Raw genomic sequence first — 14,188 nt, forward strand, 5'->3', positions numbered from 1 at the left:
TTGATTTACAACTTCTAAAGACTAATTTTAAACAGTGAAAGGTGAATTCTATGGCTAGCCAAATGTCCAAATTCTCAATAAAAGCTCCCAGTTTGGAAAGCCATCACCTCATAAAACTTACTTCATATAAATCATACTTTAAATGTCTTTGAAAATGTATATCAAAACACTTGTCAGTTGTTGTGATCTTCCCCAAAGAGGAAGTTCAAGGCCTTAATTAAATAGATGACATTTTTTTTAATGCCATGGAGATAGAACTGCAATAAGTAGTCCCCACTTACCCACAGGACATAGGTTCCAAGACCCTCGATCAATGCCTCAAACAGTGGGTAGTACTGACCCCTATATGTGTATTATGTTGCTTTCCTACACATACATACCTTATCACTCAAAGAAGGCACTTTATGGCTTCTCTTATGGCATATTCAAACTGCCAGCATCACTACTCCTGGGCTTTGGGGTTATTAGTAAGTAAAATAAGGTTTGCTTGAACACAAGCCCTGTGTACTGCAACAGCTGATCTAATAACCTAGACAGCTACTGAGTGACTGAAGTGAGGGTATACAGTGTGGACATGCTAGATAAAGGGCTGGACAGAGTAGAAAGGCATGAGATGTTACCACACTACTCAGAACAGTGTGCAATTTAAAACTTATAAATTATTTATTTCTGGGATTTCCCATTTTATATTTTTGACTACAGTAACTGTGAGTAACTGAAACCATGGAATATGAAACTGCAGATATGAAGGGTCTACTGTATTTCTTCAAAACTGGGTAATTAGCAGACCTTTAGAGAAGACTATGTTCACACAAGACCACTTTTGCTGCATATCCCCATTTTGTTTTGGCTCATATATAAATGTAATGTGTTAATCAAATGAATCTGAGAGCCATTCATGGGTCCAGATGCAACTTCAGAAGTTCTGTCACCCAATCCTTCACCTCACCAAGGAAAGCACTACAAGGATATGTGTTTGCTCATAACTATCCAATGATTGGTAGGAAACCAGGGCAAGAACCAAGTTTTTCCACCCTCTGGCCTATGTTCTTCCCATTACTACTCGTTTCCTTGTTTTGTTAGGTTATTTTAAATATGTGTTTGGAAATCTCAGATGTTAATTGTTCAGCAATTAAATTCTGGTTGAGATAGGTTGTTAAGAAGACTAAAGTAACTGGGTCACAGAAGTTTCACATAGAGCTATCCTCTAGGTTATAAACTCCATGAAAGTAGATGAGAGTGTGCAACTCGCTCATTGCTGAGTCTGCAGATGCTCATTCAGTGTCTGGTACCAGATTCTCTGTCTGAATTTGTTGAATGTTGAAGGAATGAACTCCAGTGGTTTATCTGGAGATTGTAAGTTCCATATCAACTAAGTAATAACAAAATACCTGATCTATTTTTCATAAAATTTGAATAAATTTACTGTGAAATTAAGACAGAAGTAAAATTTATAATTGTCACTTGTACTAAATGATTTTCATTTGTTATTTAATCTGTGGATTAATGTCTTGCTTTCTGCTCCTTTGCTTGCAGTGTTGTTGTTATTATTATTAGATTATTATTAGTTTCTGTTTGCTAGAACAAAGACAAAAGCAGTATTTTAAGACAGAAGAGTCTTTTTCAAGTTAAATTTATGTTTGGCTAAATAAAGCAAACTATTTCAACTCAGTGCCCCAGAATTAGGTCTAAGTGTTCTATATTCCTAAATAGTAATAAGCTCAAAACATTTTAAATTTTGCTTACTTCTACGTTGTCAAATAAAATCACTGGACTTTTCCTTCTCTCCTCAAATTAATACACCTTCCAGGATTGCACAGTGACTAAGGTCCTATTATTCATATCAAATTACTACTTTTTAGACTTACAGAAACTGGGCATAGTTTCCCTATCTTTCCTCAATTCAACATTAAACTAACATTTCAAAGTTGTTTTTATGATTTACACATTATTTTAGACACCAGATATATCGAATAGCAAAATAGATTGTCATGGAACATAAACTCCAATAGATAGAAACAGATAAGATTTTTTCAGATAATATGAACTACAGAGAAAATAAATTAGTATAATAGACAGTGATGATGATGAGCTAATTTAGATGCAGTGGTCAGAAAAGTCTGCTAGGGAAGTGGTATTTGAACTGAGAACTAATAAGGATGGCAGTGTGTTGTTTTTCATAAGAAAGATTTTCAAAGTATCTTACAGGAGAGTATTCATTCACTCAGTGATCAATGAGCTTATGGGCTTACAAATAGGATTTTACCAGCTAACGAGAGCAGATCCATCTCTCGGCAGTAGATTTACTTCATCTAAGCTCAGGAGTTAATTTATATAATCAGAGGCAAAAGTATAGTTTTGAAATAAAAAGTAACTCCTACAAAGTTTAGAATACTGAACACCCTTATGACAAAACAACCCTTTTCTATTCCCTAGGCAGATTCATGTGGTAAGCCAAATAATTGTCTTAAAGGTGTGGGTAATCATGTTATTAGAACCAGAGAGTTACATGCTAATGTAACTACAACAACAATGGTAGTTTTGGCAATGGGACTAGCTTGGTTTATGCTGGCTGTAACTGTAGCCCTCCATGTCCACCTCAGGGACAGCCTTAACAATGTGTCCAGACCCTTCGTCATTTTCAGTGTGTCTACTTTTCTGCTCCTTTCCTATATTCATCCAACCTCAATCCTTCCCTGCAATTTTTGGATGCTTAGAACTTCCTCTCTCACTTATATTCTTTTTTAGACATGTTTAATACCTTCAAACAGGTTAAATTGAATTCTTAAAAACCTGAGGGGCCATTCTGGTTTTGCATGTTGGATTTCTTCCATCATGTTTTGATCCTGAGGTTTTCTTTGTATCTCTACTAGCGAATTATATATTTTTTTACTACTAAGATCTTGGAGAAAGCATGAAACACCCATATACTCATAAAACTTATGTCTACCTAGTTGAAGATAATACAAGATAAAACCTTATGTAGAAGAGTGTGACTCTAGACTGTTGTCAAAAAATGTATATTTATGTAATGTAAATACTTACAGCTCTACACTCCTGCTGTCAGTTCTAAACTTTACCCTGGGAGTCAGAAACGAAGACAAAAATAATGGTACCCATATTTTGGATAAAGGCTAGGAACCAAGGGTAAGATTTCTTATCTAAGGAGGATAAGTAAATCAACTTTTCTGTACTTCATGTTTTTCATGCTTTTAATGAAAACCTCTTCTGTTACTACAAAAAGTTTTTATCTTTTGTTGTTGTTGTTGTTATTTTTAATCTCTCTGCTCTGGCCAACTAACCATAGGACTAAAAACTGCCTCCCTTCCAATCTATGTGTTATAATGCTGCTAACAGATAACTGTTACTGACAGATAACCATAGAAATCAAGAAAGTAAAAAAAAAAAAACCATGAAATTACACAAGGTCTGGTTGTTAAAAACAGCTGTGTTGGCCTTTTTCTGAAAGACAACAAAAGAGAAAGCATAGTTTAATTTTAATTCAAAAATTACTTTTAAATGATGAAAAATGAAAAGACAAAAAAACAGTTTCAGGTAGGCTATTGAAAACAAAGAACGATATTAGCTGAAGAAAACTGAACACAAAGTAAAACTTAAAACATATTTGAATGTTTTATTCTGTCTTTTTGTCTCTTTGTATGTGTAATTTTCCTCCTGTTCATTCTTTTGAACACAATCAGTCTTTCTTTATAGAATATGTTTTCTCTGTATTCCTAAATCAACATAGTTGAAAGATTTCAGAAAACTGAAGTAATATTAAAGGCCAAATCCAGATGCTACTTTTATTTAGGCTAAGTGAAACTAAGTAATGAATTGTGATGATTGTTAAACTAACAGAAAATAACTTTTTGTAAAAAAAAATAGTGGCCATGTGACTTGCTTTGGCCAATGAAATGTTAGCAGAGTGTATAACTTCTCAGTGAAAACTTTTTTTCAGTTATTTCTTTTTTATTAAATTTATTGGGGTGACATTATTTAATAAAATTATATAAGTTTCAGGTGTGCACTTCTATAATTCATCTGTGTATTGTGCTTTGTGTTCACCGCCCCAAGTCAAGCCTCCTTGCATCGTCATACCCTCTTCTACCTACTTTTCTAACTTTTCAAGGTTAAAACTAAAGGGAATTTAGGTTTAAAAGACTGGGATTTGATGGCGAAGCAGAATACATGTGGTTTATTTTACAGACTAGGGAATTCCGCAGCATTACAACTAGCTTATATAAGGCATCTGACAAACATGAAATGCCAAATTCATTCCAATCTGCATTAGTGCATGTGTGTGTACGCACACATATATTTATGTATGTATATATGGATGCATATATGTGTGTATATGCGTGTGTGTGCATATATGATCATATACTAAAGAAACAAGTGAAACTTTTGGGAAATTTTGAAAAGCCATATGTTTGAGATAAAAAAATTGCTAGAGAACTGAAATAACAAGAAGTTCCTATGCAATTAATTTAGGCTAGTATTTTTTTACTCATGTGTGCATGAATATATGATCATATACTAAAGAAACAAGTGAAACTTTTGGGAAATTTCCCAAAGCCATATGTTTGAGATAAAAAATTGCTAGAAAACTGAAATAACAAGAAGTTCCTATGCAATTAATTTAGGCCAGTATTTTTTTTACTCATAATATACTTGTGTCAAACCCTTAAATTTTTAATTTCATCATATGGACCAGGAATAATTTTAGCAGAGAATATTACTGTATTTATAGGTATGCATATTAAATTCACAAGTATCTTCAAATTAGTCTATGAATTTAATCAAAAACTGTCAAACTAAGCATAATTGGTTATTTTTGAATTTATGTACTAATATTTATTAAAATTCCTTTCTTACTTGTTCATTTATTTTTGTCATTTGAGTGTACTTGTTGGCACAGACTCAGTAACAAGTCTCAAAATCTTAGAGAGGTCTGAGTTAGACCATTCAGAAGAAGTAAAGTCAAGTGATTTTATTGGATTCAGATGATTTTGTAATGAGTGTGATCCCTCCTTTTAGCAATGATTACCCTTGAACTTGCTCTTGTGGCTAAAGTGTCATGAGGAAAAAATTAGTATTTCTCAAAACAACATTTATTAAGACCTTTATGAGGTGAGGTATTGTTAAATGAAGATTTATGAAAATTGCCATTTTATATTTGAGGGCAGAGAGTTAAACATTAAAATTCATCATGGAAGTTTTACTGTGTGTTTTACATTATGGAAAATGTTTGCCTTATGCTGGAAGCAATCAAAGTACACATCAGTCTCTCTTGTTACCATGCCCCTTTTCATTTGCTTTCCTTTGTTGGGTGATATTGTCCTTTTTATGCACATGGAAAACTTCTTTTAGCTCTCAAAACTTGTCTCAGTTAACATACTCTTTTTTTTTTTGTACACCTTCTTACATTTTGATCTTCCAACTCTGAGCTACACTACCTCATTCTGTGATCCACAGCATCCTGATCACGTGTCTGTCATAGCTCCTGGACCAGTGGTAATTTGTGTGTCTGACTTGTAAGCATTTCAGGTCAGGGGCTATGCTCCCTTTGGTAACTACAGTGCATAGCATAGTCACGGGCACACAGTGGGCACAGAATATATATGAACAATAATCGTTCCTATTCTCAATTCTTAATGCATGTCGATTTTGAAAGGATTATAAAGATTTGGGATATTATGTACAAAATGTTAGAAAATAAAAGGAAGTGGGAACATGTAACATCCTCACTTATAAACATAGTAAAGGAAAAATTCAATACTTAACTAAGCTTTATTTACAACCAATACACTAGTGTCGCATTTATCGTGTTTAGACTCTAAAGTGGGAAGAACATAATCACACTGGGAAAGAACTCCAGAACTCACTGCAGTGAGACCATCTCACCATTATCACTTGCTCAGCCCAGCACAGCACTGCACTATGTTGCTGTTTCTTTGGTGGAACCTCATATAAAGTTGTTGACTTGAGTTTCATAGAGAATGAAAATATGTGTTTCTATACAGGAAACTCACTTCTAAGAGGGTGAGGTGCTCAAACTGGAAGAGGCAGACAGGAACCGAGACCAACTGAGGGAACAGAAGTCTCAAATCATATGCACCATGTGTCAACTTGGTGCAATTTATTGATGGCAGTGACAGACAGAATCATCTACCCTACTTAAATTGTTAGTTTCTTTACTTACATTTTTTTCACAAATGAACTTGACCTTAGATGTAATTACAAAAGTAGCTTTAGATTTAGAATATAGGTGTTAGATTTAGATGTAATTACAAATCTAAATTTAGATTCAGAATTACAGATGGTAGTTGAATTTAGCTGAGTTAAATATTTGTATAATGTGACTCCACAGTAAATGAATTAAAGGATTTTTTCTCCATTTACCCAAATAATTGTCACAGTTTTATGGACCCTTCAGAAAATATTCACATGCAGATATGTTAAATGCATATGCAGTAAGAAATTTTGTGTGTATTTCCATGTGTATGTACACATGCAGATTTGGGAATAGACAGATGTTAAGGTTATTGATTATGTCAGCCTAACATAATTAATGCATCCAGAAGAAATCTAAACTCACCAAAAATTAGGAAACATGTGAGTCCAGTATCATGTGTAGAACAAGGAAATTATATGGCTAATACTGTTCTGATTACATTTTCTCTTAATATATTTAATTAGAGATAACAAGTATAGCCCTGCCTATACCCACAGTATAACTCTTTTATGTGATCAGAGATAAGGAAGTTGGATAATGCAAATGTGTCATTTTATACTGTAATTATGGTTAACTGAAAGAATGGTCTTCCTACACATCAGGAATGACTTCCAAATTATAATGACTTTGAATCATTTTATAGCAGAAAAATCCCAGAGTCTGGCAGAAATTCATATACTCATTCATTCACTCAATAAATATTTTTTTGTGTGTCTGATATGTCAAGCTTCAGTTTAAGAAATGGAAGTACATAGTCAACAAGGCAAATACGTTCTCGATTCTCCTAACACTTATATTTTAGTTGGAAGAAAGAGGAAATAAATAAATGAATGAATAAAATGATTTTCATTAGAGATCAGTGCTATAAAAAATAAAGGAATCAGATAGAAATTGACTAGAAATGATAGTAGGGCTATATTGCTTTAAAAGGTATATCAATGAAGGCCTGTCTAAAAAAGTTAAATACAAGTTAAAATGTGGATAAGAGGACTCAATCATGTGACATTTTTAGAGAACAGTGTCTGAAATAAAGGGAACAGAACTCAAAGTGGAAACACACAGAAGTGTGGGTGAACTTAGCTAGTTGGAGGAGTATGAAGATGGCCACAGTGGCGAGTGCATGATGGGAAGTGTGGTAGAAAATGACTGGGGAAAGTGCTTATGTACCTCCATCAGCTTTGGTAAGAGGTTTGCGTTTTATTCTAATCCCAAACAATTAGGGATATCCTTAAGAACTCAGAAATCATCACCAGCAGGAGCTCAGATTGGTATTGTGTTAGATGCACTCAATTCTATTTTCAGTGTGCCACCTATTGTAAGCTTGTCAAGTAAGTATGATTACTGGTGAAGAGAGCAAACTCTGAAATCAAACAGATATAAGCTTGAATCCTGGATTATTTCCTCACTAGCTGTGTGTTTTCTAGAGGAAAGTCTTCACATTTCTCACCTCAATTTCCTCTGTAAAATAGATGATAATGGTACCTACCTCTTAAGGTTGTTTTGAGCATTCAATGAGATAATTACATAAACTACAGTACTGTGCATGGTACATGAGTGAAGTCAAATATTAATGACTTCATGATACTTACAGCATTTGTTTAATTGATTTGGGATTACAAAGCTGTCTCTTTGGTCTTGTAATTTTTGTTCTTTGTTAAGCTACACAGGTTTTTCATAGCCATTACAGATGCAGAATCAGTTATAAGGTAAATTCTACTTTGCATACACACAAAAGAAGATAGGTAGCTTAAATTTGCATATTTTAAAAGAGCATCACTGGGGAAAATCTCCCTATAAAGTCTTCGGTTCAGATTAAAGATATATGCCAGAAAAAAACAATTTTCATTTGGTAAATATTTACCTGTATAGATTGTATAATCCTACTTTATTCAAAGTTCTCCACTTAGTTGTTATAATTTTCCAGCATTATTTTTTTCTTTAGAAAGAGTGACCTAAAGAAGACCCAGTGTAAGAACAGAAGGCTTCTCAATGCAGAATTGTTCTTTTCCTTAGGGTTACATATTTCTCATTTACCTTTACTTTCCCTCTTTGTTATGCTGATACTATCAGAGTATAATTATAATAGTAGTCAAAACATTAATAAATTTCTCATGGTTTTAACATTTGGAAGAAAGAAAGAAAAACATTAAAATATATTTTTTAACCCTAGTCTTTTATATTTAAATGGAACTCCAATATTTAAATGGAATTCATTACATAAATATTTCAGCTAATTCCACTTAAAATTACAGCCAAAATGTTTTAAAAAGTGATTTATTTTTTATTGTCCTTTTCCCTACCATTGTCCAGTTATAGAGCCCAGATCAAAGCATCGATTTGCTTTAGAAAACATATGTTGAAATGCATGGTTAACTACCTGGAGTCATTTGTTCCAAAATCCTGCTTAACAAGAAAATTGTTCTGCTTACAGGTGTGCACTCTTAATGGCAGTAAAAGGGTAACATGATGATGTTTGTTGATGAAGATGCCGAGGATGCAGAGATGCTGATACCATCCATCCTCTATTATGCACTTAGTGTGTGTTAGACACCATTACATTCTGTGTCTATGTCTCTGCCTTTTTCTTTCTCCCTGTAAGTCAAACAGACATCATAATTTCACTTTTGAAAATGAGCAGACTGATACTGCTGAATAGCATGGCCAAGGCCACTTGTGAGTGAAGAACAGAACCAAAATTCCAATCTGATTCTGACTCTAAAGTTTTCTTCTCCCTGTGCTACACTACCTTTGATAAAGTAATGAAACTAATTTTTTTTTCAGGTTCCTGCAAATGTCAGCCTTATTCCACTTGATTCTCATTAACATTTTAATGCTTTATATGGAAATTTAGGTTTCATAGCTGGCATCTTTATACCCCCAAACATGATAAAATGTAAAAATTCAGCTGTTTTTGTTTTCCTTTTAAAAAGATCAGCAACCCCTGGCTAGTGTGGCTCAGTGGATTGAGTGCTGCCTGGGAGACAAAGGGTTGTGGATTTGATTCCCAGTCTAGGGCACCTGCCTGGAATCCCGGCCAGGTTCCCAGCGGGGGCGTGCACGAGAGGCAACCGCACAATGCTATTTCTCTCCCTCTTTTTCTCCTTTCCTTCCTCCCTCTCTAAAAATAAATAAATAAAATCTTTTAAAAAATGAATAAAAATAAAAATAAAAGGATCAGCAACAAGTTCTAACTTAGTGAATGTCCTGGTCCTGGTAACAGTGAAAGGACTACTTGCAATTTATAGTTTTGGTTTTCAGAATGGATTCTACTCATTTTACCCATTGCATTCAGTGAACAACTTATTTCTAGTGTCAGATGAACAAGAAATTAGAAGTGTTTATGCTTTTACACATAGTAGCCAAAATAGCCATGCTTAACACTTTTAGCTAGAATTAATGATTTAAACAAAGCTATAGTAGAATTCAAATAGTTCTCAGTGTATCACACTCCTAGGTTACAGAAATAAGATTAGAACTCTTTATTAAAATAGTATTTCTGCTACAATTGCTTTGCAAATAGCTAAACATAGTAGATGTTCAATAAATGAAGACTGTTATTATTAATAAGCCCTCCAAACATGTAACATTCATGCAGGTACTGATTTGCTTGAAGAAGCAAAGTGTTCTTATAATCTCTGTTACTCACTGACATGCTTCACATTTGGTAGTTTGAGCAGTGTATTACTTGCAAAGATGGAGATGAGGAGGAGGAGGAGAGCAAGGGTGATAAACATGTAAAAATACTGCAATAAGGCACTTTAGTTAGAGGAAGTCATTTAATGCCTCAATAGCCCTATAAGGTCGGTTTATTAGGTAGCACTAACTTTACAGATGAGGATACTACATCGCAGAAGGTTGTCGTTTCACACGATATCTAAGCTAGTAAGTGAGGGAGAAAGACTCTGACTATAAAGCCCAGTTCTTAACAACTACAGGTAAGATTTTGAGAGATTAAAAAGAATTGGATGTAAAGCACTTAGAGTCAACACCACTTAAGCATCACATCATTAAGTACTTGTAAGTATGACTCTTGCTTAGCTATTATAATTACAACATATAATTATGTAAAAAGTTTTCATTATGGGTTTAGAGGAAACTTTTTTCTAATTTTAATTACAGATTTTAAAAAAATCCCTCCAGATATTTAAATCTGTAAATGATCTTGTAAAATATTGGTTATTTTTCTTTTTAGCCAACTTTGTTATTGAATGTTGATTTGCTTTTTATAAAATCCAGTGGATATCACTTAGACTTCTAAAAGGAATCTGTATTAGTGACTTTAAAGGTAAAAAGTCACTAATGGAGTCACGGTGAAAGTCACATGGAGTAAAAATGAAAGATCAAAGTTTAAGGCATCAAAAAAAACAAAAAATGTGTTTTATAACCATTCGATATTTCTACCATTTCTGTTATCCTATGTATTGAGTTGGAAGGTACTCGTTCAGGAATTTCAGTTTTGTAGAGATTTAGGAAAAGGACTTGCAATTCTATTTTTTTCCTTTTCTATCACAGCCACTTTGTACAAAGGCAGGCATGCAGATATATCAGGAAAGAACTTCAGGTCTTTTTGAATGTTAAGAGAGATGTCCATTTTAGCAAATGGGGAGGCACACATTTGGATAAATTTATATGTACCCCTGAAATGTGGGTGCTAGTCTGAACTGCCAAACTTTAGAATTTTCACATTCTTAATATACCAAAGTGGGTTAAAACAGCCTATTAGTATAAGGAGTATTTTTGAAACTGTTGACATTTGGCTACTGTTCTTTCATCCACTGTTCTGTAGCCTTGACAGAAACTTGGTTTAACTTGCAGAGAGAAAGTGAAAGACAGAGAAAGGTGTCTATATGAAATGCCCCGGAGAGAAGCAGAACTCCTGTAAGGCAACATTTAGGCATTGAGTGTGACACTGTATTAACCTCTTTAATGGATGTATGTAATAAAGTGACATGTAAATGGAGCACAAGGGGAGATATGACACTATATCTGGAAGAGGATAAAACAGTTGGTTGAATACTGGGCTATTATAGCAGTTTGCAAACCTTGGATAAACTCAGTCAGCGGTTGTATAATTGGTTATTCAATCCCGACCCTTGTTCACAGCTCAAAGCCAGGAACACTGAGACCTGTTGCCAATTTGAGTGAATATAGTGACTGTACTCGGCCGGGGCCTAACATTGGAGCCAGGCCTTTTCCTGTGGGCTGGTTTCCACCATGTCTGGGACTGGCTCAGTGACAGTGGGTCTTTTGTTGTGAGAGGCTGGCTGGTACTCCCCTCCTTTGCAAAATGTCTAACAGCTACACAAATATAAGAAAATAGGAAAAGGGCCTTACTGTAGCTTTTCTCTTAGTAAGTTAATGTGGAATTATTAGTTTTCCTTTCTTTTCTTTTTTTTTCCTCCCTTTTTGGGGAGAGTCTGAGTTAAGTAAATAAACTGAAAGAGTGATATAAAAGCTGGTTTTGGGGTAAGAATTGAATCTTGGTAGTCCCTGATTAGAATATGATATCTATGGAGAAATTTATAGCAATTTGATTCACAAAAAAATCCTGAGTAAGGTATTTTTACTTTCCCTCCTTTCTCCTATCAAAGTTCATGGAGAAGATTGTTTTTATGCTATGTCTCTTCCACGACAAAAGGTCTAGCATGTTTATAAATCTGTTATGTATTTCACTTTATGAAACAAGTACCCTACCTTCTCTGCCCAAACCTACTGGATAGAGGCCAACAGACTAACCACTTACTGTTTCTAGTCTAGTAAAATTTGAGAAATAAATCAGTGAAGATTTTGATTTGAGTGTGTGGTATAAAGAATGCCCAGTCTTCATACAGTGCCCAATTCATAAAGGGATCTGTAACAGGCTTGTAGTATTTGCCAGTTAGGTGCTGCTTACTGATAGGGTGACAGTTCCCAGCTGCAATCAATTATGCTTCCATTATTTCTGTTGTTTAAACATACTGAGGAATACCAGTTCAGAGGATTTCACAAAACGCATCTAAGTTCCAAAACAAAGTAAAGAGCATGTTAAAAAAGAAAACACCGAATACACTCTGAATCGAGAATGTTTTTCTGAGCATATTATAATCTCTTTGCCACCCCCTCTCCCTTTTCTGATTCCACCTCACACACCCAGCATTTATAAAATCACACACACAACACATAGTGTTTGATTTAATGCAGGGTTGCAATTCAATCAGGAGACTGCTGAGGTCATATAATATAAATGGCTACAGTACTTCTTGGCTCAGTTATAGCCTTGATCTCTCAGGGCTTTTGTTTTTGTTAATTGAGTAGCCTCCTGCTGGGAGGAGCTCCTAAATATTTTGGACTATATGTCACTAAAAAGAATTTGGAGTCCAGAAGGTAGTGGGGGAAGAGGGGGGTGGGGGAGGTAAGTCTCACCAGCAATGGATAAAGGAAAAGGAAAGAGCTTGTTCTGAAACCAAGACAGGACAAAGGAAAAAGAAGCAAATTGTTTTTGAATAGAAAATTAATCATTGAAAGGGACTGGCTATTGTGAGGCAAACATAAAAATAGAGGGAGCATTTAACTAGAAATATATGAGGAAAAGCGCTATAGAAACTCCAACAGAGGCCTTTAATGGAAAATACACCCGGCCATCTCATTATAAGTGCATCCCTGGGAGCCAAGTGTTATGAGCATTAGTAAGAAGGTGGTATTTTTTAAAAAATTGATTATAATCAAGCTTAATGTATTTGAGGCTTAATAAAAGTATTGTGTAGGGGTAGTGAGTATCATGGCATAATAGGGACCTCTTAGTATCGGATTGTTCATAAGTATTGTGTTTCATAATGATGATTGCTGGAGGCCTTTACTTCCTGATGGGTAAATAGGAACTTGAATTGGTAAAGAGAAGATCACAGAATTATAGGCCGGCCCTGTTAACCCCAGAAAATATAATTCAACATATATCTTATCATCTTAATCTCCCAAATATTTGCCTATATTATACTACAACACAATATTGTATATAACAAACAGATGTCTCCCCTAGGTCACTATTTGTAATTTAGTAAATTGTAGGTGTCCAACTGGAGAGCCTAGAGATGCTGGAGGAGAATGAATGCTTGAGATGCCTCATTAATTTAATGTAGGTAAGAGGCTGGTGGGCTTAAAGGATTTGGTGGCAGTCCCATAGAGAACTATTTAAATGGAATTCAAATAGTGTGGAAGAAACTTTTTTTTTCTATTATTTTTCCCCTCCATGCTGTGAACCCTCACTGATCATTATTTTTCAGGCACTTCAAGTGTCACAACAAAACCAGAAATGCGGAGATATGTATGAAAACAAGCGTTTCAATTAAACTCAAATCAAGTATCTTTTAAAGGTGTTGGTTTTTAGTTTTTATACAGCTTTGTTTGGCAGAGAAGTCCTCACATGTTTTGAGATTTGGCTTTACTGCTTTATAATTTTGAGGGTGCTGCGCTGTAAGCTTGGAACAATTTGCTGAGCAGAAAAGAGAGAAAAATAAATAAGTTAGGTTTTACATCTAGAATTATGGCCTAAAAAAATAAACTGACACCTACTATATAATAGCAAAACCTGTTAGATTATGTATCTAATGTAATTAATAAATTTGGGGATTTCCCTATAAATGATTTAACCACCTCATTGAACAAGTAATGTCTCTATTGTTCTTTTGTAGCTGCCTAGGAACGGTGTTGTTTTCCTCTCTCCCTTTAGAAATGGAACTCTTTAATTTTTAATTTCATAAACATGTATGTTAAGTAGATAATGCACTTATTAAAGATCAATTTTATTGACTGCAAATTTATTGCAATGATTTACAGGTTGAATTTACTCTTTTTTTCTGCAATAAATTTTTCACCTTCCGCAAATAAGATTATAGGCAGCTGCCATACTTGGAATGACCTCTTTGGAATGCTTTTAATTTAACTGAAGATACAACTCTTTATAGAATACTTTAATCT

General features: G+C 34.4%; 1 protein-coding gene across 9 annotated transcripts in view; it reads left to right on the top strand.

Moving 5' to 3' along the window:
* The window catches only part of SOX5 (SRY-box transcription factor 5), a 931,891-nt gene that overhangs the window by 698,786 nt on the left and 218,917 nt on the right, over positions 1 to 14,188 (top strand). The gene's annotated exons all lie outside the window — the stretch shown is intronic.

Source organism: Phyllostomus discolor, chromosome 2 (genome assembly GCF_004126475.2).
Source record: "Phyllostomus discolor isolate MPI-MPIP mPhyDis1 chromosome 2, mPhyDis1.pri.v3, whole genome shotgun sequence".
Taxonomy (NCBI): Eukaryota; Metazoa; Chordata; class Mammalia; order Chiroptera; family Phyllostomidae; genus Phyllostomus; species Phyllostomus discolor.